Source organism: Somniosus microcephalus, chromosome 1 (assembly GCF_052327205.1).
Source record: "Somniosus microcephalus isolate GS21.2 chromosome 1, FLI_Smic_1.0, whole genome shotgun sequence".
Classification (NCBI taxonomy): domain Eukaryota; kingdom Metazoa; phylum Chordata; class Chondrichthyes; order Squaliformes; family Somniosidae; genus Somniosus; species Somniosus microcephalus.
The window spans coordinates 287,072,344-287,093,828 of NC_140987.1; positions in this window are offsets into that span (position 1 = coordinate 287,072,344).

Genomic DNA, 21,485 nt, shown 5'->3' on the forward strand with positions numbered 1-21,485 from the left:
ATGTCTCCATCGATACCTGGCCACCACTCAAATGCTCTGGCTAAGTTCTTTATTTTCACTCCACCCAGATGCCCCTCGTGAAGCTCCTTTAGCACTTTATCCTTGAGTTTGGGTGGAATCACCACTCTGGATCCACACATCAAAGTTCCTCGGCACACTGACAGCTGTTCTCTTCTTTGCGAGAATGCTGGCAACAGTGGTTCGCCATGTGCTGGCCATCCCTTGACCGTTAAATCGTAGACTCGTGAGAGAGTCAGGTCATTTCTCGTTTCCTTTTCAATGGTAGAATTTGTCACCGGTAGACATTCCACTATGGTCGAGTGGAACATTTCCACTGGGTCCACTGTAGGCGCCTCTTCTACCGTTGGCAACGGTAGGCGCGATAACACGTCAGCATTCCCATGCTGTTTTGTTCCTTTGTATTCTATGTCATATTGGTGTGCCCCTAGGAAAAGGGACCACCTCTGTAGCCTTTGCGCTGTCATAATGGGAACGCCCTTTTTAGGGTTGAATATGGAGACGAGGGGTTGATGGTCAGTCAACAAGGTAAATTTTTGTCCGTGTAGGTAATGGTTGAATTTCTTCACCCTCCAGACCAGGCTGAGTGCCTCCCTGTCGATCTGGGCATAGCTACGCTCAGCTGAGTTCAATGAGCGTGACGCAAAAGCTATCGGCCGCTCCGAGCCATCAGGGAATCTATGCGATAATACAGCTCCCACGCCGTAAGGGGATGCATCGCACACCAGTCTGATTGGCAGTGATGGGTTGTAATGAGCCAACACTTCCCTGGCCGTGATCAAGCCTTTGCATTTATGGAAGGCACGTTTACAGTCTTCGCTCCATTTCCAAACTACTCCCGTTTGTAGCAGTGCGTTAAGAGGGTGCAGAACCGTTGACAAGTTCGGTAAAAATTTATGATAGTAATTTATTAATCCCAGGAACTACCTTAATTGTGAGACATTTTCAGGCGCGGGGGCTTTTATGACCGCTTCAATTTTTTCAGGTGACTTATGCAACCCTTCTTCGTTAATGACATGGCCACAATATGATATTTGTTTCTGGAAAAATTCGCACTTGGAGCGATTTGCTCACAGGCCCCGTTCTCTCAGCCTCGTGAGCACCTGCTCCAAGTTGGCAAGGTGCTCGTTGTCGTTTTCTCCTGTTACAAGGATGTCGTCTAGGTAGCATTGAGTCCCCGGAATCCCTTGCAGGACTTGCTCCATAGCTCTTTGCCAGATAGCCGGAGCTGATGCCACTCCGAAAACCAGTCGATTGTACTGGTACAGGCCTTTGTGTGTGTTTATCGTGAGATATTTTTTGGAGGCCTCCTCAACCTCCATCTGTAGATATGCCTGTGCTAAGTCAATTTTGGTGAAACGTTTCCCTCTGGATAGTGAGGCGAAAATATCTTCTATCCTCGGAAGTGGATACAGTACCGTGTGAAGAACCGGGTTTACAGTCACCTTGAAGTCCCCACAGATGCGAATTTTACTCTGTTCTTCAGATTTATCATTATTCAACGTTTTCTTCATGACCGGGACGATGGGTGTTGCCCACTCGCTCCAATCTACCTTGGATAACACGCCTGCTTTTTCCAAATTCTCCAGCTCTGCCTCGACGGCTGGACGAATTGCGTATGGCACCGGCCTTGCCTTAAAAAACTTGGGAATTGCCGCATCTTCCACTTTTATTGAGGCGGTGGCGCCTTTCAGGGTTCCTAGTTCCTGTTGAAACACTTCGTTGGCGTTAGCCAAGATTTCTTTTAATCGTCCAGGTATGACGTCATCATCACTTTTTTTCTTACTGGTCACCGTCAGTGCCTGAATGGAGTGCCAGTCTAAACGTATCTTTCTGATCCATTCACGTCCCAACAACGGTGGACCACCATCTTGCAGAACGTATAAATACAACTTCTGTATTTCCTTGCCGTTGTATACAACAGGCACCCTCATTTTCCCTCTGGGGTATACTTTCTGCCCCGTATATGTCTTCAAGATAATGGATGTGTCTTTCAAAGGTATATGCGGAAATAACCACTCGTAATCCCGTCGACTCATGACGGTCAGAGCTGATCCTGTATCTAGCTCCATTTTGACTGGGGACCCCGCTATCGTGAGGGTAACCCAAATGGTCTGGTAATCTTCTTTGGCAATTACATTATGTAATTTGAGACAGCTTAGTCTCTTGTTTCCGGAGTCGCTATCGCTCTTCTGGTCTTCGGAGCTACTGTCCGTCATCATTTGTACCTTTCTGTACTTTTCCTTATTGACCTTTTTACTGTCAGTGGATTTTTTTCCAGATCTGCATACACATTTGCAATGTGTCCCATCTTTCCGCATTGCCTGCATGATTTGTCCTTGAACCAGCAGTCCTTCTGGTCATGGGTGGATCTGCCGCAGCGATAACATCTCTTGAAACCCCGTGTCATTTCATGGGTGCCGAAGTCCTGTGGCTTTTGCTGTATCTCTGCAGCTCCTCTTTCTGCTGGTTCGTATGATACAGCCACACTGGAAGCCTTGTCCAGTGTCAAATCTTTCTCAGAAAGTAGTCTTTTCTGTGTTCCTTCGCTTAGGAGACCGCAGATGAATTTGTCTCGTAGAGAATCTGCCAGTCCTGCCCTGAATTGGCAGTGCTTTGACAGTTTTCGTAATTCAGTGAGGTAATCAGCGTTACATTCATTCTTGTGCTGATTCCTCCTGAAGAATTTGAATCGTTCCGCTATCAGCAGCGATGTTGGGTTTAAGTGCTCCTGTAAGGTATCAACAATCTCCTTAAAACTCTTGTCCATCGGTTTGGCTGGAGTGATCAAGTTTCGTAACAGCCCGTATGTCCTTGCGCCCATCAGATTTAGAAGTACCGATGCCTTTTTATCATCTGCTATTTCATTCGCCTTGCAATATACCTCCACTCTTTCCACATATGTGGTCCAATCTTCTATATCACTATCGAAAGCAGTAATATTGCCAGTCTTCGGCATCCTGAAAATCAAAAATGGTGCCTCCCGCGCTTTTCCTTCCTCCCCGCCGAGTCAATATGGCGCCTCCCGCGCTTTCCCGCCGCTGCTGCTGCTGCCAACGCTGTTCTCCGCGGTTCCCGTTGCGACCTGCAGCTTTTCGCGGTATTTCTATTTTTTTTTAATATATATCTTTTTAAATAGTTTCTCCGTTACTTGGAGAACCATTCCCATCGTGGAGCGGACCCTCTGGGACTTTCCCCTCCGTCTGCTCGGTCCGTACGCCGACCTGCTTTGCAGCACCGGCCGCCTCCTGAGTGTTCCACCCTCTGTCTCTCTTTGCTTCTGCTTTCCGACTTGCTGCAGAGCCACCCGATCGAGCCCCAGCCCACCGCAGCCCAGGAAGGACCAGTGCACTACCTGCCACCAGCCCGTTTAGCTGGTGAAACCAGTTTTTTTTTTTTTACTTGCTTCTGGCTTCGATCTTCGTCTGAGGAATCGATCTCCTTGAGGTGCTGCCGAATTGCAGGTAAGTTCATTTCTAACTCGTAGCCACTGTTAGATCCATGTGTTAATGGAGACACGGAATGCAGGAGTTGATTTAACAAGTGTTTACTGAACAAAGTCTGGAGGTGAACTAACTACACAAGACGCTATATAGGCTTATATACCCGAGTGGTCACTACTGGTACTGCAGTACACAGGGGCTTCAAAAACATAGTTCCTCTTAAAGGTACATACACTACATACACGGGGCAAAAAGTCTACCCCAAAGGAAAAATAAGGGTGACCGTTATATATAACGGTAAGGAAACACCAAAACTAGACCTGTATGTATTGCAAGATGGAGGACCACCATTACTGGGACGTGAATGGATCCGGAAAATACAACTGGATTGGCATTTCATACAGGCACTGACTGTGGCTGAAAAAAGGATGACGACGTCACACCTGGGCGACTGTCAAAGATCCTAACTGACGCAAAAGAAGTGTTCCAGCAAGGACTCGGAACACTAAAAGGCATGACAGCGATGATTAATATTGAAGAAAACGCAAGCCCAAAAATTTTTAAGGCCAGACCGGTACCTTATGCGATCTGCCCAGCCGTTGAAGCAGAGCTGGAGAGTCTGGAACGTTCAGGTGTACTGTCCAAGGTAGACTGGAGCGAGTGGGCTACACCCATCATCCCTGTGATGAAAAAGTCGTTGAGGAGCACGTCTGGGGAACCAAGGATGGTTCGCATCTGTGGGGACTTTAAGGTAACAGTGAACCCGGTCCTTCACACCGTATAATATCCTCTTCTGCGGATTGAAGATATTTTCACCTCGCTATCTGGAGGGAAATGCTTCACTAAAATTGATCTGGCCCAGGCGTATCTGCAAATGGAGGTAGAAGAAGCATCAAAAAAATACCTCACAATCAACACCCATAAAGGTCTCTACCAATACAACTGGCTGGTATTCGGGGTAGCATCAGCTCTGGCTATTTGGCAGAGGGCAATGGAACAAGTCCTGCAAGGGATCCCAGGGACCCAGTGTTATTTGGACGACATCCTGGTCACGGGCGAAAATTACAGTGATCACCTTGCCAACCTGGAGCAGGTGCTCACTAGATTGCAGGAATATGGGCTCCGAGCTAACCGCCCCAAGTGCGAGTTTTTTAGAAAACAGATCTCGTATTGTGGCCACGTTATCGATAAAGAGGGGTTACATAAGTCCCCAGAGAAGATTGAGGCAGTAGTCAAGGCTCCAGCACCGGAAAATGTGTCACAACTGAAGTCGTTCCTTGGGCTGGTAAACTACTACCATAAGTTCCTGCCAAATTTGTCTACAATACTGCACCCACTGAACACCTTACTGCAAACTGGGGTGCCATGGAAGTGGAGTGACGATGTAGATGAACTTTCCAGAAGAGCAAAACACTAATCACGTCGAAAGAGGTATTGGCCCATTACAACCCAGCACTACCAATTCGGTTGGCATGTGATGCATCACCCTACGGCATTGGAGCGGTGCTGTCGCACAAATTCTCAGACGGCTCAGAGAGGCCAATAGCCTTTGCATCACAATCACTAACCTCAGCTGAGCGTAACTACGCCCAGATTGACAGGGAGGCCCTCAGCCTAGTGTGGGGAGTGAAAAAGTTCAATCACTATCTGCACGGGCAGAAATTCACCTTGCTGACTGATCACCAGCCTCTTGTCTCCATTTTTATTCCGAAGAAGGGCGTTCCGGTGATGACTGCGCAACAACTACAAAGATGGTCACTTTTTCTAGGGGCGCACCACTATGAGATTGAATATAAGGGCACGAAACAGCATGGAAATGCTGATGGGCTATCACGCCTGCCACTGCCTACTGCGGAGGAAGCACCAGCAGTTGATCCTGTCGAAAAATTCCATTCGACTATAGTTGAATACCTACTGGTAACTAACGCTTGTATCGAAAAGGAAACCCGAAATGACCCGACACTTTCTCGGGTATATGATTTGACAGTGAAGGGATGGCCAGCACATGGCGACTCATTGTTGCCAGCATTCTCGACAAGGAGAGAACAGCTGTCAGTGTGCTGGGGGAACTTGATGTGTGGCTCCCGAGTGGTAATTCCACCCAAGTTAAGGGATAGAGTGCTCAATGAGCTTCATGAGGGTCATCTGGGAGGGGTAAAAATGAAAAGCCTAGCCAGGGCTTATGTGTGGTGGCTGGGAATCGATAAACAAACCGAGGACCTGACCAAGAGCTGCTCAGGATGCCAGAAAGTCCAAAATGCACCACCACAGGCCCCTCTACACCCATGGGAGTGGCCCTCATCTCCATGGCAATGGGTGCATATTGATTTTGCTGGTCCATACATGGACTCAATGTTTTTAATAGCTGTGGATGCGCACTCGAAATGGCCTGAGGTCATCAAAATGTCCTCCACCACCACGGAGAAAACTATTGCAGTCCTATGGACCATTTTTGCCAGGAATGGCTTGCCAAACAAATTTGCTCCGACAACGGACCACAGTTTGTGTCCGAAGAGTTCCAGAGGTTCTTGAAAAAGAATGGGGTAAGGCATTACACATCCGCCCCGTATCATCCAGCCACAAATGGATTGGCTGAGAGTTTCGTACAAACCTTTAAGAAGGCAATAAAGGCAATGTACAATGACAACATTCCGCTGCAGCACAAGGTGGACAATTTCCTGTTCACGTACCGGAATGCGACACATGCAGTCACCAACCAGGCCCCAGCCATGATGTTCTTTAACCGAAGGTTAAGATCTCGCCTGGATTTGCTCAGACCAAACGTACGAAGAGATGTTGAGAGTAAGCAATTCCAGCACATCCATGAGAAACCAACAAGGAGCTTCAATGTAGGGCAACCAGCCTTGGCCCGTGACTACCGCACAGAAAAATGGCAGCCAGAAACGATATGCACACGGCAGGACCCACTAATGTACACAGTGGATGTTGGGGAGAGCATCGTGAGACGCCATGCTGACCAGATCCCAGAGTCACAGGAACAAGTCAACCCCATGCCTCGCCCATACGTACCTGGTGATGAACCCGACGTACAGGTAGCATCTACCCCAGAAACAGTAGCATCGGAAGCTGATGAACCAACAGGGGGCCAGAATCCCCTCCGCACCAAGAGCAAGACACTCGGGAAAGGCGCTATCCAGAAAGGATCAGGAAGCCTCCCCAAAGACTGAATTTATAAATAGACTATTTTCAGCTAATGTTGCATGTTAAAAGTGTTAATTGTAATTAGTTTGATATTTAATTGTTAAATGAGTGTTATGGTACTGTTAATCCAAAAGGGGAGGAATTGTAATGTATGTACCTTTAAGGGGGGAACGACTTTGTACAGCTCATGTATACTGTAGTACTGGCAGTGACCACACCTGTATATAATGCTGAGTAGTGATCTGTACAGATCAGTTGCAGTTTGAGCCACGTTGAGTAAACACCTGTTGTACCGTTCTCCGCAGTCCGTTTGTTATTATACACGGACGTAACATTAACAGTAATGTTTGGCTTACAGAGGTTCCACAAGTACATATATGGCAGGAAGTTCTCCATATGCACCGATCATAAACCTCTTATCTCTCTTCTTTAAAAGTCCCGGCAGATTTCACTTTTTCACGCAGTGTCCTTTTACCTCGTCGCCAAATGTGATAAATCCATGTATTGAAACAAGAACTCGAAGAGGCGAAGTACTAGAATTAGTCTGCATACTTTATTAACAACTGCATAGCAAACATACAGGCCTGCATCCAGCACCCTGGCATTCCACCCTTGCTGACCTTGACAGGAAGCAACCCCCTGACCTTAACGAGTGGCAGCACTAGCTACAGCACCACCTGGTGGATAACCTTAATCATAACATCCCAGATTACTATAAACTTGAACATTCCCAGAAATGGATCTTCTTCACATGTACAACCATCACCTCCTGCATCTCTGCTTGAGGCTGGATCAAAATGGAGGTTGGATGCTCACTCCTTGTCCTGGATGTAAAGGTTCCTGAATGTAACTCCTCCATTTGTCCTGATCCCGTGAGTAATACAAAAGATATAAGAAACAAGAATAACCCTTGTGACCTTTCATTGGCTCTGAAAGCCATTGTTTTCATGATGAACAACAACTTTTATTTATATAGCACCTTTAATGTAGTAAAACAACCTAAGGCACTGCACAGGGGAATTATAAGAAAGAAAATTGGTACTGAGCCACATAAGGAGAAATTAGGGCAGGTGACCAAAAGCTTGGTCAAAGAGGTAGGTTTTAAGAAGCATCTTAAAGGAGGAATGAGAGGTAGAGAGGTGGAAAGGTTTAGGGAGGGAATTCCAGAGCTTAGGGCCTAGGCAACAGAAGGCACGGCTAGCAAAGGTTCAGCGATTATAATCAGTGATGCTCAAGAGGGCAGAATTAGAGGAGCGCAGATATCTCAGGGGGTTGTGAGGTTGGAGGAGATTACAGAGATAGGGAGTGGCGAGGCCATAGAGGGATTTGAAAACAAGGATGAGAACTTTGAAATTGCGGCGTTGCTTAATCCGGGAGCCAATGTAGATCAGCGAGCACGGGCAATGGGTGAATGGGACTTGGTGCGAGTTAGGGCATGGGTCGCCAAGTTTTGGATGACCTCATGTTTACGTAGGGTAGAATGTGGGAAGCCAGCCAGGAGTGTGTTGGAATAGTCAAGACTAGAGGCAACAAAGGCATGGATGAGGGTTTCAGCAGCGGATGAGCTGAGGCAGGGGGGTGGAAATAGAAGATCTTAGTTATGCTGCGGATGTTTGGTCGGAAGCTCATTTCAAGGTCAAATATGACACCAAGGTTGCGAACAGTGTGGTTCAGCCTCAGACAGATGTTAGGGAGAGGGATGGAGTCAGTGGCTAGGGAACGGAGTTTGTGGCGGGGACCAAAAGCAATGGCTTCGGTCTTCCCAATATTTAATTGGAGAAAATTTCTGCTCATTCAGTACTGGATGTTGGACAAGCCTGCAGTCTGGCAATTTAGAGACCAAGGAGGGTTCGAGAGAATTGGTGGTGAGTTAGAGTTGGGTGTTGTCAGCATATATGTGGAAACTGACGCTGTGTTTTCGGATGATGTCGCCAAGGGGCAGCTTGTAGATGAGTAATAGGAGGGGGCCAAGGATAGATCCTTGGGGGACACCAGAGGTAACAATGCGGGAGCGGGAAAAGAAGCATTGCAGGTGATTCTCTGGCTACGATTAGATAGGTAATAATGGAACCAGGTGAGTGCAGTCCCACCCAGCTGGACGACGGTGGAGAGGCATTGGAGGAGGATGGAGTGGTCAACCATGTCAAAGGTTGTAGACTAGTCGAGAAGGATGAGAAAGTATAGTTTACCTTTGCCGCAGTCACAAATGATGTCATTTGTGACTTTGATGAGAGCCTTTTCAGTGATATGGCAAGGGCGGAAACCTGGTTGGTGGGATTCAAACATGGAGTTCTGGGAAAGTTGGGCATGGATTTGGGAAAAGACAACACACTCAAGGACTTTGGAGAGGAAAGGAAGGTTGGTGATGGGCTGCTAGTTTGCATGGACGGAGGGGTCAAGGGTTGTTTTTTTGAGGAGAAGGGTGATGACGGTGGATTTGAAGGAGAGGGGGACAGTACCTGAGGAGAGAGAACCATTAACAATGTCAGCTAACATGGGAGCCAGAAAAGGAAGTTGGGTGTGTAATGATTTCAGCAAATAGTGATGTTATTTGCCTGCTTGATTATCATGTCTTACCAGCATAGTTGCCTGATTGATTACTTTTGCCTGACCAGCAGAGGTCATGTGACCGAGACAAGCAAGGCAGTTTTGTTTTAGTTTCAGTTTCGTTCTAGAAGCTAGGTAAAATAATGGAACAGTTTGAGGCGTTGTGGTGATTATTCTTTAAGTTTAGTAAGAAGTATTGTGATTGGTTGTTTGTTTCCTGCCTTGGGATATATGCTGTAATCTCATTGGTAGTTGATGTCATGTGATTTGTGGTGGCCATCTTAAATTCAGTTCTTTCCAGCCTTTAGTTGGGACTGGGTGTTGAAGATGTGCTACAGGATTATTAAGTTAATAAAGCCTAGATTAGAAAGGCAAATCTATTCTTTATTTCAATTTATTAACTTTATGTCAGAATGGAGTGATATCTTCAACCAGAACGATTTAATGCTGACCCCAATTCTGCAGGAGTGGATGATAAATGGAAACATTGGTATTGTACATTAAAAAACCTTTTGGGCGTGTTGGTTCAAGAGTCTCTAAATAAGCTGAATATGCTGATCAACTACATTGCTCCGGATGTGTATAAGTACATTTTGGACTGTAAAACTTACGAAGTGGCTATTTCTACATTGGAAAAGATTTTTGTTAAACCAAAGAATGAGGTATTTGCACGTCACCTTCTATCTGCCCGTAGGCAGCAGGTGGGAGAATCTTTGGATACTTATTTACAAGCACTTCGGTGCCTTAGTGTTAACTGTAATTATAAGGCTGTGACGGCTGAAGAATATAAGGAAGATTCGGTACGGGATGCTTTTATTAATGGATTACTGTCTAGATCAATTCGTCAGTGGTTGTTAGAAAATAAGACTTTGGATCTTAAGAGTGCTTTTGAGCAAGCTTCTACATTGGATGTGGCTCAGAGAAGTTCAGATTCTTATGCTCTTTTTAATCGGCCTGTGACTGTGGTTTCGGCAGTTCCGGATGAAAAGGAATTATGTGGACTTAATAGGAGTGGTTTACTAGATTCTGAAACAGTTTCTACTTCAGCGGCTGTTGCCTCTAGGATTCAGAAGTGTTATTTTTGTGGGAACGTCCGGCACCCTCGTCTGAAGTGTCCTGCTCGGGAGGCTGTGTGTAGTAAATGCGGCAAGAGAGGTTATTACGCACGTGTGTGTAAATCATTAGCTTCAATTACCTCCTCTGTGACTATTCAGCCTTTAGATAGGGCATTTATTGCATCAATTTCTGCTGCTTTTGCTCATGGCCTAAACAAAGCTATAGTTACGGCCCAAGTTAATGGGTTGGAAGTGAAGGCCCTTATAGATACGGGCAGTACCAAGAGTTTTATAAGTCTTCAGTTTGTAAAGGAGAAGCATTTGAAAATTTCGCCTGTTTCCTATCAGGTGTGTATGGCTCCGACGACTCTCACTTCACAAGTAGCTGGTTGTTGCCTTGTGAAATTGATTCTTCTAGGTAATACGTATACTGATATACACCTATCTGTTTTGCCTAATCTCTGTGCGGATATTTTGATTGGTCATGATGTGCTTCAGTTACACGAGTCTCTCAGTCTTTCATTTGGCGGGACTAAGCCACCTTTATCTATTTGTGGATTAACCTCTTTATCCATTTCTCCATTATCACTTTTTTCCAATTTGATGCCGGATTGTAAGCCAATTGCTACCAAGTCAAGAAGGTACAGCAGTCAGGATACAGAATTTATTCATTCTGAAGTTCAACGTCTCTTATTGGAAGGAATCATTGAACCTAGTTGTTCGCCTTGGCAGGCACAGGTAGTTGTCACGACTAATGAGAGACATAAGAAACGAATGGTGATAGACTATTCCCAAACTATTAATAGGTATACTCAATTAGATGCGTATCCTTTGCCTAAGATTGATGAGCTTATCAATAAAGTATCTCAGTATAAGGTTTTTAGCACTATTGACCTAATGAGTGCTTATCATCAGATTCCTATTGTTAAGAAGGATCAACCATATACGGCCTTTGAGGCTGGTGGAAAGCTGTATCAGTTTTGCCGAATACCATTTGGTGTTACGAATGGTGTTGCTTGTTTTCAACGGGCAATGGATGCTTTTATAAGTGATAACTCTCTCTCTGACACCTTTTCATACTTAGATGACATCACGGTGTGTGGCAAATCAAGGGTGGAGCATGATTTTAATTTAGAAAGATTCCTTCAAGCTGCAGAAAAAGTTGGTTCAACTTTCAATAAAGAGAAGTGTACCTTTTCGACCACTGAGGTAAATCTACTGGGGTACATTATCTCGGGAAACAAGATTAAACCAGACCCAGAACGTCTGCGACCATTGATTGATTTACCTTGTCCTACTAATTCTAAGGCTTTGCAACGAGTTGTTGGACTGTTTTCTTACTATTCTAATTGGATTGCAAATTTTTCACAGAAGATCTGGCCTCTTATTCGGGTTACGACATATCCTCTATCATGGGAGGCCAGGATGTGTTTTGATAATTTTAAAAAGGATATCCTTGGAGCAGTTGTGCATTCTATTGATGAGCAGGTTCCCTTTGTGATTGAGACGGATGCTTCTGATTTTGCAATTGGGGCTACTCTGAACCAAAATGGAAGACCTGTTGCCTTTTTCTCACGTACCTTGAACAATAGCGAAAAAAGGCATTCTTCAATAAAGAGGCGTATGCAATAGTAGAAGCACTGCGTAAATGGAGGCATTATTTATCGGGGCGACATTTTACGTTGGTAACTGATCAAAAGTCTGTGTCCTTTATGTTTGATGTCAAACATTTTGGAAAGATTAAGAATGATAAAATAATGAGGTGGAGGATTGAGTTGGCATGTTACCATTTTGATATAGTTTATTGTCCGGGGAAGGAAAATGTTGCTGCTGATGCGCTGTCGAGGGCTTATTGTTCTGTGATTCACGGGGATACACTTATTAATCTTCACAATGCCTTATGCCATCCTGGGGTTACGAGGATGATACACTTCGTACGCAGTAAGAATTTGCCCTTTTCAGCTGAAGATGTCAAGCGGATGACTTCATCATGTTCTATCTGTGCTCGGTGTAAACCAAAATTTCTTTAAGCCTCAACGAGCTCATCTTATAAAGGCTACTTCTCCTTTTGAACGTTTGAGTGTCGATTTCAAGGGGCCTCTTCCTTCAACTAATCAAAACCGATATATATTTACTGTTGTGGATGAGTTTTCAAGGTTCCCTTTTGCTTTTCCTTGCGCAGATGTATCAGCTGCTACAGTTATCAAATGTCTGACTCAACTTTTTGTCATCTTTGGGATGCCTGCGTATATCCATTCGGATCAGGGAAGTTCTTTTATGTCTTCCCAGTTGAAGGAATACCTTCAGAGTCGGGGAATTTCTACTAGCAGAACTACCCTCTATAATCCCCAGGGTAATGGACAGTGCGAACGATACAATGGGGTGATCTGGAAGGCAGTTATGTTGGCTTTGACATCCCGGAACCTTAAGAATACACAGTGGGAAATGATACTGCCTGATGCCCTGCATTCCATTAGATCATTGCTTTCAATGGCTACTAATGTGACCCCCCATGAAAGGCTCTTTAACTATCCGCAGAGATCTACTATGGGATATTCGGTACCTTCATGGCTTACTATGCAGGGACCTGTGCTGCTTCGACGCCATGTTAGATTGTCAAAATATGATCCTTTAGTGGAGGAGGTGGAGCTGTTGGAGGCAAATTCCCAATATGCTCATATTCGATTCCAAGATGGGAAAGAAAGTACCGTTTCAATTAAAGACTTGGCTCCTTGTGGTGGCCAGCCCTCTTCTGAGGATATTAACAATAGTCATGATTCAGATAATGTGGATGCTGTTACAGATACTACGAATATTTCCAATCCGACTGCAGATAATTATACTTCTATTAGTCAGCCCTCGATGGATGTTCATGACCGTCCCAGTTTACCTCCTGATGGGATTTCTAATCCGGAAACCGTTGAAAATGGGGATATGGATAGCCTTCCTGCAGAAGATACTTCTGTGTCTCCTGGTGTGGGAGGGCAAGGAATTTCACCAAGGATGAGAAGGTCGACATGAACAAGATATCCGGTCGACCGATTGAAAATGGACTTTTAAATTGATAGTAATATTTTAAAATTATTGAAATATTATATTATATTGTTTTAGTTGAGAGATACTTAATACTTATGTGCAATGTTACTAATTGTTGTTGCTTACTTAGTATTGTGTCATGTTGAATAGTTTTATTTTGTCTGTGCATAGTTTTAGTTGTAAATAATTAATTATAAATTGTAAAGGTTATTTAGGTTGGAGTATATTTTAAAAGGAGGGGTGAATGTGGTGATTATTCTTTATGTTTAGTAAGAAGTATTGTGATTGGTTGTTTGTTTCCTGCCTTGGGATATATGCTGTAATCTCATTGGTAGTTGATGTCATGTGATTTGTGGTGGCCATCTTAAATTCAGTTCTTTCCAGCCTTTAGTTGGGATTGGGTGTTGAAGATGTGCTACAGGATTTTTAAGTTAATAAAGCCTAGATTAGAAAGGCAAATCTATTCTTTATTTCAGGCCTACTGCATACCTAAACATAACGTGACGTTTGAGAGGCACAGATTTTTCACGTGTACAGAAAACGCGAGAGACTATTGATCAGTATGTGACTGAACTGAGAAACCGAAACAAATCGTGTGAATTTGGGGGACTGGCAGACTCGCTGATAAAAGACAGACTGGTGTGTGGTATTCCAGATAATGGTCTAAGGGAAAGACTGCTAAGAGAGCAAGATCTAGACCTGGGAAAAGCCATAGCACTGTGTAGGGCTACAGAGACTGTGAAGTTGCAGGCAAAGGAGCTGCTCAGTGACAATAGCTGCAACGTGGATGCAATGAGTATGAACGGACACAAACCGTTTAACAAAAAGAGCGCCAATGTGAAAAAAGAGGCGTGGCCAGCGAACGAAAATGAAAGAGACAATCGAAAGTCATGTCGTCGATGCGGTACACAGCATCCACCAAGAAAGTGTCCAGCATATGGTAAAACATGCAATAATTGCAACAAAAACAACCATTATGCCCGTTGCTGTATGAACCAAGCGCAACAAAGCAAGGTCCATGCAGTAGATGAAAGCGAGATAGAGGAGTTCAATGTGGATGTTGTGTCTGAAAACAAAAAAGAAGAAAGAGACTGGATGTTGACACTAAAAGTGAATGACATACACATTCCATTTAAATTGGATACTGGAGCACAAGTTAATGTGATATTAGAGACTGATTTTAAGAAAATTAGACCCAGACCAAAGATACATGGAATAAAAGTGAAAGTGACAGGATACTCAGGTACTGATATACCAGTGAAAGGAAGATGCATTGTCAAAGTAACACACAAGGACAGAGAGCACACGCTAGCATTAATCGTGGTGCCAAAGGATGTGCAAGCCATACTAGGTTTAAAAGCCTGTGAGAGACTGGACCTGGTGAAGAGAGTCCTCGTTTTGGAAAGCGAAGGAGAGACAGTCTATGATGAACTGAATGTTGCGTACACACCGGGTAAGCTGATGTATCCAGCAGACACGTTGTCCAGAGCTGTTGGCCCAGGAGAGCCCGCAAACACAGTGAAAAGACTGATGTACAAGGCAAAAGACAGTGGAACTGACTTCTACCAATGCATGCTTGTATACCGCACAACGCCACTCGAGTGTGGTAAGTCACCAGCCCAACTCCTGATGGGACGTCGGCTAAGGTCAAACCTACCCATCCCGGAGAACCTCCTGAAAACAAAAGAGGGGGAGAAAGTGAGGAAGTTCAAAGAACAACAGAAAGAAAAGCAAAAGTACTACTATGACAGAGGAACACAAAACCTACTGAACTCCACACTGGTGACCAAGTAAGGTTCAAAGACAAAACAAACACATGGACTCAGAAGGGAACTGTCCTGAGTGAAGGTCAACCAAGAGCATACACCATTCAGACAGATGAGGGTGCTGTTCTGAGAAGAAATCGTCGAGATCTTCTCATGGGACCAGCCACAGCAGGTCAAGAGACTGATACTGTTGAACAACCTGATCACACAGCTGAGAACACATCATCTGAGGCAACAACTCAGATTCAAGGACAATCAATCAGAAAATCCTCAAGACACGTGAAGCCTCCTGAGAGACTCATTGAGCAAATTTAAGGACTATTGTTATAGAAGGAAGTAATGTTATCTTATTCTTTCTTCAAGTTCTAGTGCATTTACATATTTCATGTGAACACACAAAGCAAGGTTAAAAAACCTTGATAACGATAATGTTAATGTAAGTTCATTAAGTGTTACAGTTAAAATGCAGATTAATACAAAGAAAACATGTTGTTAGTTAAAAGTAAAATACTTTTGTTTTAAAAAGGGAGATGTAATGATATCAGCAAATAGTGATGTTATTTGCCTGTTTGATTATCATGCCTTACCAGCATAGTTGCATGTATTGATTACTTATGCCTGACCAGCAGAGGTAATGTGAGAGACAAGCAGAGGAGTTTAGTTTCAGTTTCGTTTTAGATGGATCTGTAAGATGGTGTCTCCTGTAAATGCTGTTAACTGAGTTGAACATACTTTAGATAAAAAGTCATTCTCTTTCATAAATGTCTCGTCATTGAACCCACAAAGAAATCAATACAGAGTGGCCAGCAGTTTGGTGGGAATAGGGTTGAGGGAGCAGGAAGTGGGTCTCATGGACAAAATGAGCGCGGAGAGGTCATGAGGGTAGATTGGAGAGAAACTGGAGAACAGGATCAAGATCACATTAGCTGACAGGTAGACCTCCTCTCATATTTTCGTGAGTCAGATGTTGCATCCAAACCTGATATGTTCCCTGCATTGGACTGGTTACTGAAAGGTGATGATTGTTCAAGCAGAATCTCCCTTGATTATTTCTCATAAATGCACTCACCAATGAGGTTTATAACAGAAAATGGAAGACATTTGTTGAGTCATGGTTTATTAATGTAGTTAACTCCATCTCATGTAATATCAAGCACCATCTGGGCTATCTTTATTGAAACAATGTTTAAAACACAGTTCTGTTCAGGCACATAAAGTGGCTATGTCAGTCTTTCATGAGTGTTTGGTTTGCGAGGTGCTTACAAGTTCTTTGCAAGTTATGCTTCGTAACGAAGAAAGGGAGTTCTCCTATCTTCCTTCAATGATATGTAGCTTCTGATGTACCAAGGGACGATTTTTGCATCGTTCCTTCCCCGTTTCTGCCTAGCAATGGGGTGGTGTCCAGACCAAAATAGGGCAACTAGTTGAAGTGCCGCTTTAGCACTTGCAGCGCAAACCCCACCCACCGAATATGTATTCAAATCGAAAGCTGCCTCATAAGAACATGCAGGAGTAGGCCATTCGGCCCTTCGAGCCTGCTCTGCCATTCAATGAGATCATGGCTGATCTTCTCCCTCAACTCCATTCACTGGGCCTATCGCCATATCCATTGATGCCCTTACTAGTCAGAAATCTATTGACTTCTGCTTTGAATATACCCAATGACTGTGCCTCCACAGCCCTCTGGGGTAGAGAATTCCAAAGATTCACCACACTCTGTGTGAAGAAATCTCTTCTCATCTCAGTCCTGAATGGCCTACCCTTTATTCTGAGGCTGTGGCCCCTGGTTCTAGACTCCCCAGTCAAGGGAAACATTCTCCCAGCATCTACCCTATCAAGCCCTGAAATAATTTTGTATGCTTCAATGAGATCCCCTCTCATTCTTCTGAATTCAAGAGAATACAGGCCTAGTTTACTCAATCTCTTCTCATACGACAGTCCTGCCATTCCAGGAACCAATCTCGTGAACCTCCGTTGCACTCCCTCTATGGCAAGTATATCCTTCCTTAGGTAAGGAGACCAAAATGGTACACAATACTCCAGGTGTGGTCTCACCAAGGCCCTATATAATTGGAGTAAGACTTCTTTACTCCTGTACTCAAATCCTCTTGTAATGGAGGCCAGCATACCATTTGCCTTCCTAATGGCTTGCTGTACCTGCACATTCACTTTCAGTGACTCATGTACAAGGAGACCCAGGTCCCTTTGAACATCTGCATTCCCCAATCTTTCACAATTTAGTTAATATTCTGCCTTTCTGTTTTTTCTACCAAACTGGATAACAGTTCTTAAAATAAGTTGGTAGAGCTCATGGACTTCTTTATCACTGAGATTACAACCATCTGATCAGCATCTTTGCTGCTCAACACTTATCCTTTCCTGCGAAGCCAATCTGCCCCACCCTGCCCCTGAACCTACGTCTCTCTCCAGTTTCTCTCCCATCTTCCCTCATGCTGTCTCCAATCTCAATCCGTCCATTCTGCAAGTTTATTAATGTCTTCCTGTAATTTGTTGCAGTCCTCCTCAGTGTTGACTGTCCTTCCCGATTTGGCATCGTCCGAAAATTTAGAAATTGTGCTTTTGATTCCAAAGTCTAAATCGTTAATATAAATTGTGAACAACAGTGGTCCCAGCACTGATCCTTGTGGAACCCACTTTCCACCTTCAGCCACTCTGAATAGATAACACTTACTTGGTTCCATGCTTCCCTATCCTATTGTAGCCATTTAATCACAGCAAAACCTCTATTCCCACCCCACACTAGTATATCTGGATTCTCCCGCCTCCTTTTCCTCATCTAATGCTGCCCCTTGGCAACATAATCGGGAGGACTTAGGCCGCGATTTTCCCAGCGGAGGCGGGTTGGAGGTGGGTTGGAGTCGGGTTGGCTGGTCGGTGGGTTCCGGTCCTGCTGCCAGTTTCAGCCGCTCCAAAATAATGATTTTCATTTAACTGGGCTTATTAAGCCCGCCGTGCACATTACCCGGCCCAATCAGTGGGTTCGGGTCTGCTGCTCGCCTCTGCTGACCTCTTCAATTCAGGTGCATTTAAGGGGCCCATGTAGCCTTTGAATTTCATTTCCTTCCTGATGCTCCTGATAACTGGTCTTTGGAAGATGACTGCTGCAAGAGCAAAGGCTGCTCCTCGATTTGATGATGACTCCCTCCATGTTCTTGTGGAGGGAGTAAGACGGAGCAAGGAGGTTCTGTTCCCTCCCAATGGCCAGAGGAAGCCTCCTCAGCATACAAGACAGCCTGGCTGCAAATTGCTGAGGAGGTAAGTGCTAGGTCGTCGTGTTCATGCACCTGGGTTCAGTGCAGGAAAAGGTTCAATGATCTGATATGCTCAGCAAAAGTGAGTATAACATCACACTTACCTTCAATCTGCTTCCCATCTGTTCTCATCACCAGCACTCTGCATTGTCAACCTACTCCTGCACATCCCAACTTAACCTTACATTCCTTGCACCCTTAACCATCCCTCTCTCTCTATGTACAGAATCACTTCACTATTCTACTATGCACCCCTCACACTTGCTCTCACTGTTATGCAATGACAACAACTAATAACGCACAGGGAGGGCCCTTGGTATTGGCAGCTCACTCCATCTTTGTCTCCCTCTAAGCATCTATTATATGGATTCTTTACACTCACTCCATTAATCTCGCTGAAACTCCACTAGTGTCCCTCATTGCAGGAAAAGGGAACCCACAATAAGAGGGAAAGTGAGAGGGCAGGAGGAGGGCCACCTTCGATGGCGCATTTAACAAACGCTGAGGAGGCTGCTCTCAACATCGTTGGATGTGCAGAGGAGCTGGAAGTGGAGGACGGAGAGACAGACACAGTAGAGCAAGCTGGTGACATAATAGATTTGCAACACTCTCATTTATATTTCACTAGCTGGGGGAGCCCGGCGGTGCCGAGGCTTTCTCGAGGCATGTTGTTGTTGGAAGAGAGAGAGGGAGCGACTGGGGGGAAGAGAGAGAGGGAAGGAGAGAGAGGGAATGAGAGAGAGGGAAGGAGAGAGAGAGGGAAGGAGAGAGAGAGAGGGAAGGAGAGAGAGAGAGAGGGGGGGGAAGGAGAGAGAGAGAGAGAGGGGGAAGGAAAGAGAGAGAGATGGAAGGAAAGAGAGAGAGAGATGAAAGGAGAGAGAGAGGGAAGGAGAGAGAGGGAAGGAGAAAGAGAGGGAAGGAGAGAGAGACAGAGAGAGGGAAGGAGAGAGAGAGAGGGAAGGAGAGAGAGATTGGGAGTGTGAGAGAGAGAGATTGGGAGTGTGAGAGAGAGAGAGAGATTGGGAGTGTGAGAGAGAGAGAGATTGGGAGTGTGAGAGACAGAGAGAGATTGGGAGTGTGAGAGAGAGAGATTGGGAGTGTGAGAGAGAGAGAGATTGGGAGTCTGAGAGAGAGAGATTGGGAGTGTGAGAGAGAGAGACTGGGAGTGAGAGAGAGAGAGATTGGGAATGTGTGAGAGAGAGAGATTGGGAGTGTGAGAGAGAGAGATTGGGAGTGTGAGAGAGAGAGACTGGGAGTGTGAGAGAGAGAGAGATTGGGAATGTCAGAGAGAGAGATTGGGAGTGAGAGAGAGAGAGAGAGATTGGGAGTGTGTGAGAGAGAGAGAGATTGGGACTGAGAGAGAGAGAGGTTGGGAATGTGAGAGAGAGAGAGATTGGGAGTGTCAGAGAGAGAGATTGGGAGTGAGAGAGAGAGCGAGATTGGGAGTGTGTGAGATAGAGATTGGGAGTGTGAGAGAGAGAGACTGGGAGTGTGAGAGAGAGATTGGGAGTGTGTGAGAGAGAGAGATTGGGAGTGTGAGAGAGAGAGACTGGGAGTGTGAGAGAGAGAGACTGGGAGTGTGAGAGAGAGAGAGATTGGGAGTGTGAGAGAGAGAGACTGGGAGTGTGAGAGAGAGAGAGATTGGGAGTGTGAGAGAGAGAGATTGGGAGTGTGAGAGAGAGACTGGGAGTGTGAGAGAGAGAGATTGGGAGTGAGAGAGAGAATGGGGAGATAGAGAGAGAGAGCGACTGAGGGGGAGAGAGAGAGCGACTGAGGGGTGAGAGAGAGATGTGGAGAGGGAGAGACTGGGGAGATAGGGAGAGAGACTGAGGGGGGAGAGAGAGAGAGACTGAGGGGGGAGAGACAGAGCGACTGAGGGAGAGAGAGAGGGAGGACTGGGGGAGAGAGAGAGAGATGGGGAGAGAGAGAGAGACGGGGGAGAGAGAGGAGAGAGACTTTTTCGAGGGCATGTTGTTGTTGTAAGAGAGAGAGCGAGTGGGGGGGGAAGAGAGAGAGAGAGAGCGAGTGGGTGGGGGCGGTGCAGAGGCTTTTTTGAGGGCATGTTGTTGGAAGAGAGAGAGGGAGCGACTGGGGGGAGAAGAGAGAGAACGACTGGGGGGGGAAGCGAGAGAGCGACTGGGGGGAAGAGAGAGAGCGACTGGGGGGAGAGAGAGAGCGACTGGGGGGGAAGAGAGAGAGCGACTGGGGGGGAAGAGAGAGAGCGACTGGGGGGGGAAGAGAGAGAGCGACGGGGGGGAGTGGGAAGTGAGAGAGCGACGGGGGGGAAGAAGAGTGAGCGACGGGGGGGAAGAGAGAGAGCGACGGGGGGGAAGAGAGAGAGGGACGGGGGGGAAGAGAGAGAGCGCGACGGGGGGGAAGAAGAGCGCGACGGGGGGGAAGCGAGAGAGAACGCGATGGGGGGAAGAGAAGAGAGCGCTGACGGGGGGAAGAGAGAGAGCGCAACGGGGGAAGAGAGAGAGCGCGATGGGGGGAAGAGAGAGAGCGCGACGGGGGGAAGAGAGAGAGCGCGACGGGGGGAAGAGAGAGAGCGCGACGGGGGAAGAGAGAGAGCGCGACGGGGGGGGAAGAGAGAGAGCGCGACGGGGGGGGAAGAGAGAGAGCGCGACGGGGGGAAGAGAGCGCGACGGGGGGAAGAGAGAGAGCGCGACGGGGGGAAGAGAGAGAGCGCGACGGGGGAGAGAGAGGCGACGGGGGGAAGAGAGAGAGCGCGACGGGGGGGAGAGAGCGCGACGGGGGGGAAGAGAGAGAGCGCGACGGGGGGGAAGAGAGAGAGCGCGACGGGGGGGAAGAGAGAGCGTGACGGTGGAAGAGAGCGCGACGGGGGGAAGAGAGAGAGCGCGACGGGGCGAAGAGAGAGAGCGCGACGGGGGAAGAGAGAGAGCGCGACGGGGGGAAGAGAGCAGAGCGCGACGGGGGGAAGAGAGAGAGCGCGACGGGGGGAAGAGAGAGAGCGCGACGGGGGGAAGAGAGAGAGCGTGACGGGGGGAAGAGAGAGCGCGCGACGAGGGGGGAAGAGAGAGAGCGCGACGGGGGGGAAGAGAGAGAGCGCGACGGGGGGGGGAAGGTGGCCCCGATGGACCCCTGCGAAGGAAGAAGGTAAGCTCTCTCCCACCCTTCACCTCTTTCCCTCCCTGTCCCACGCCTTCACTCTTTCCCTCCCTGTCC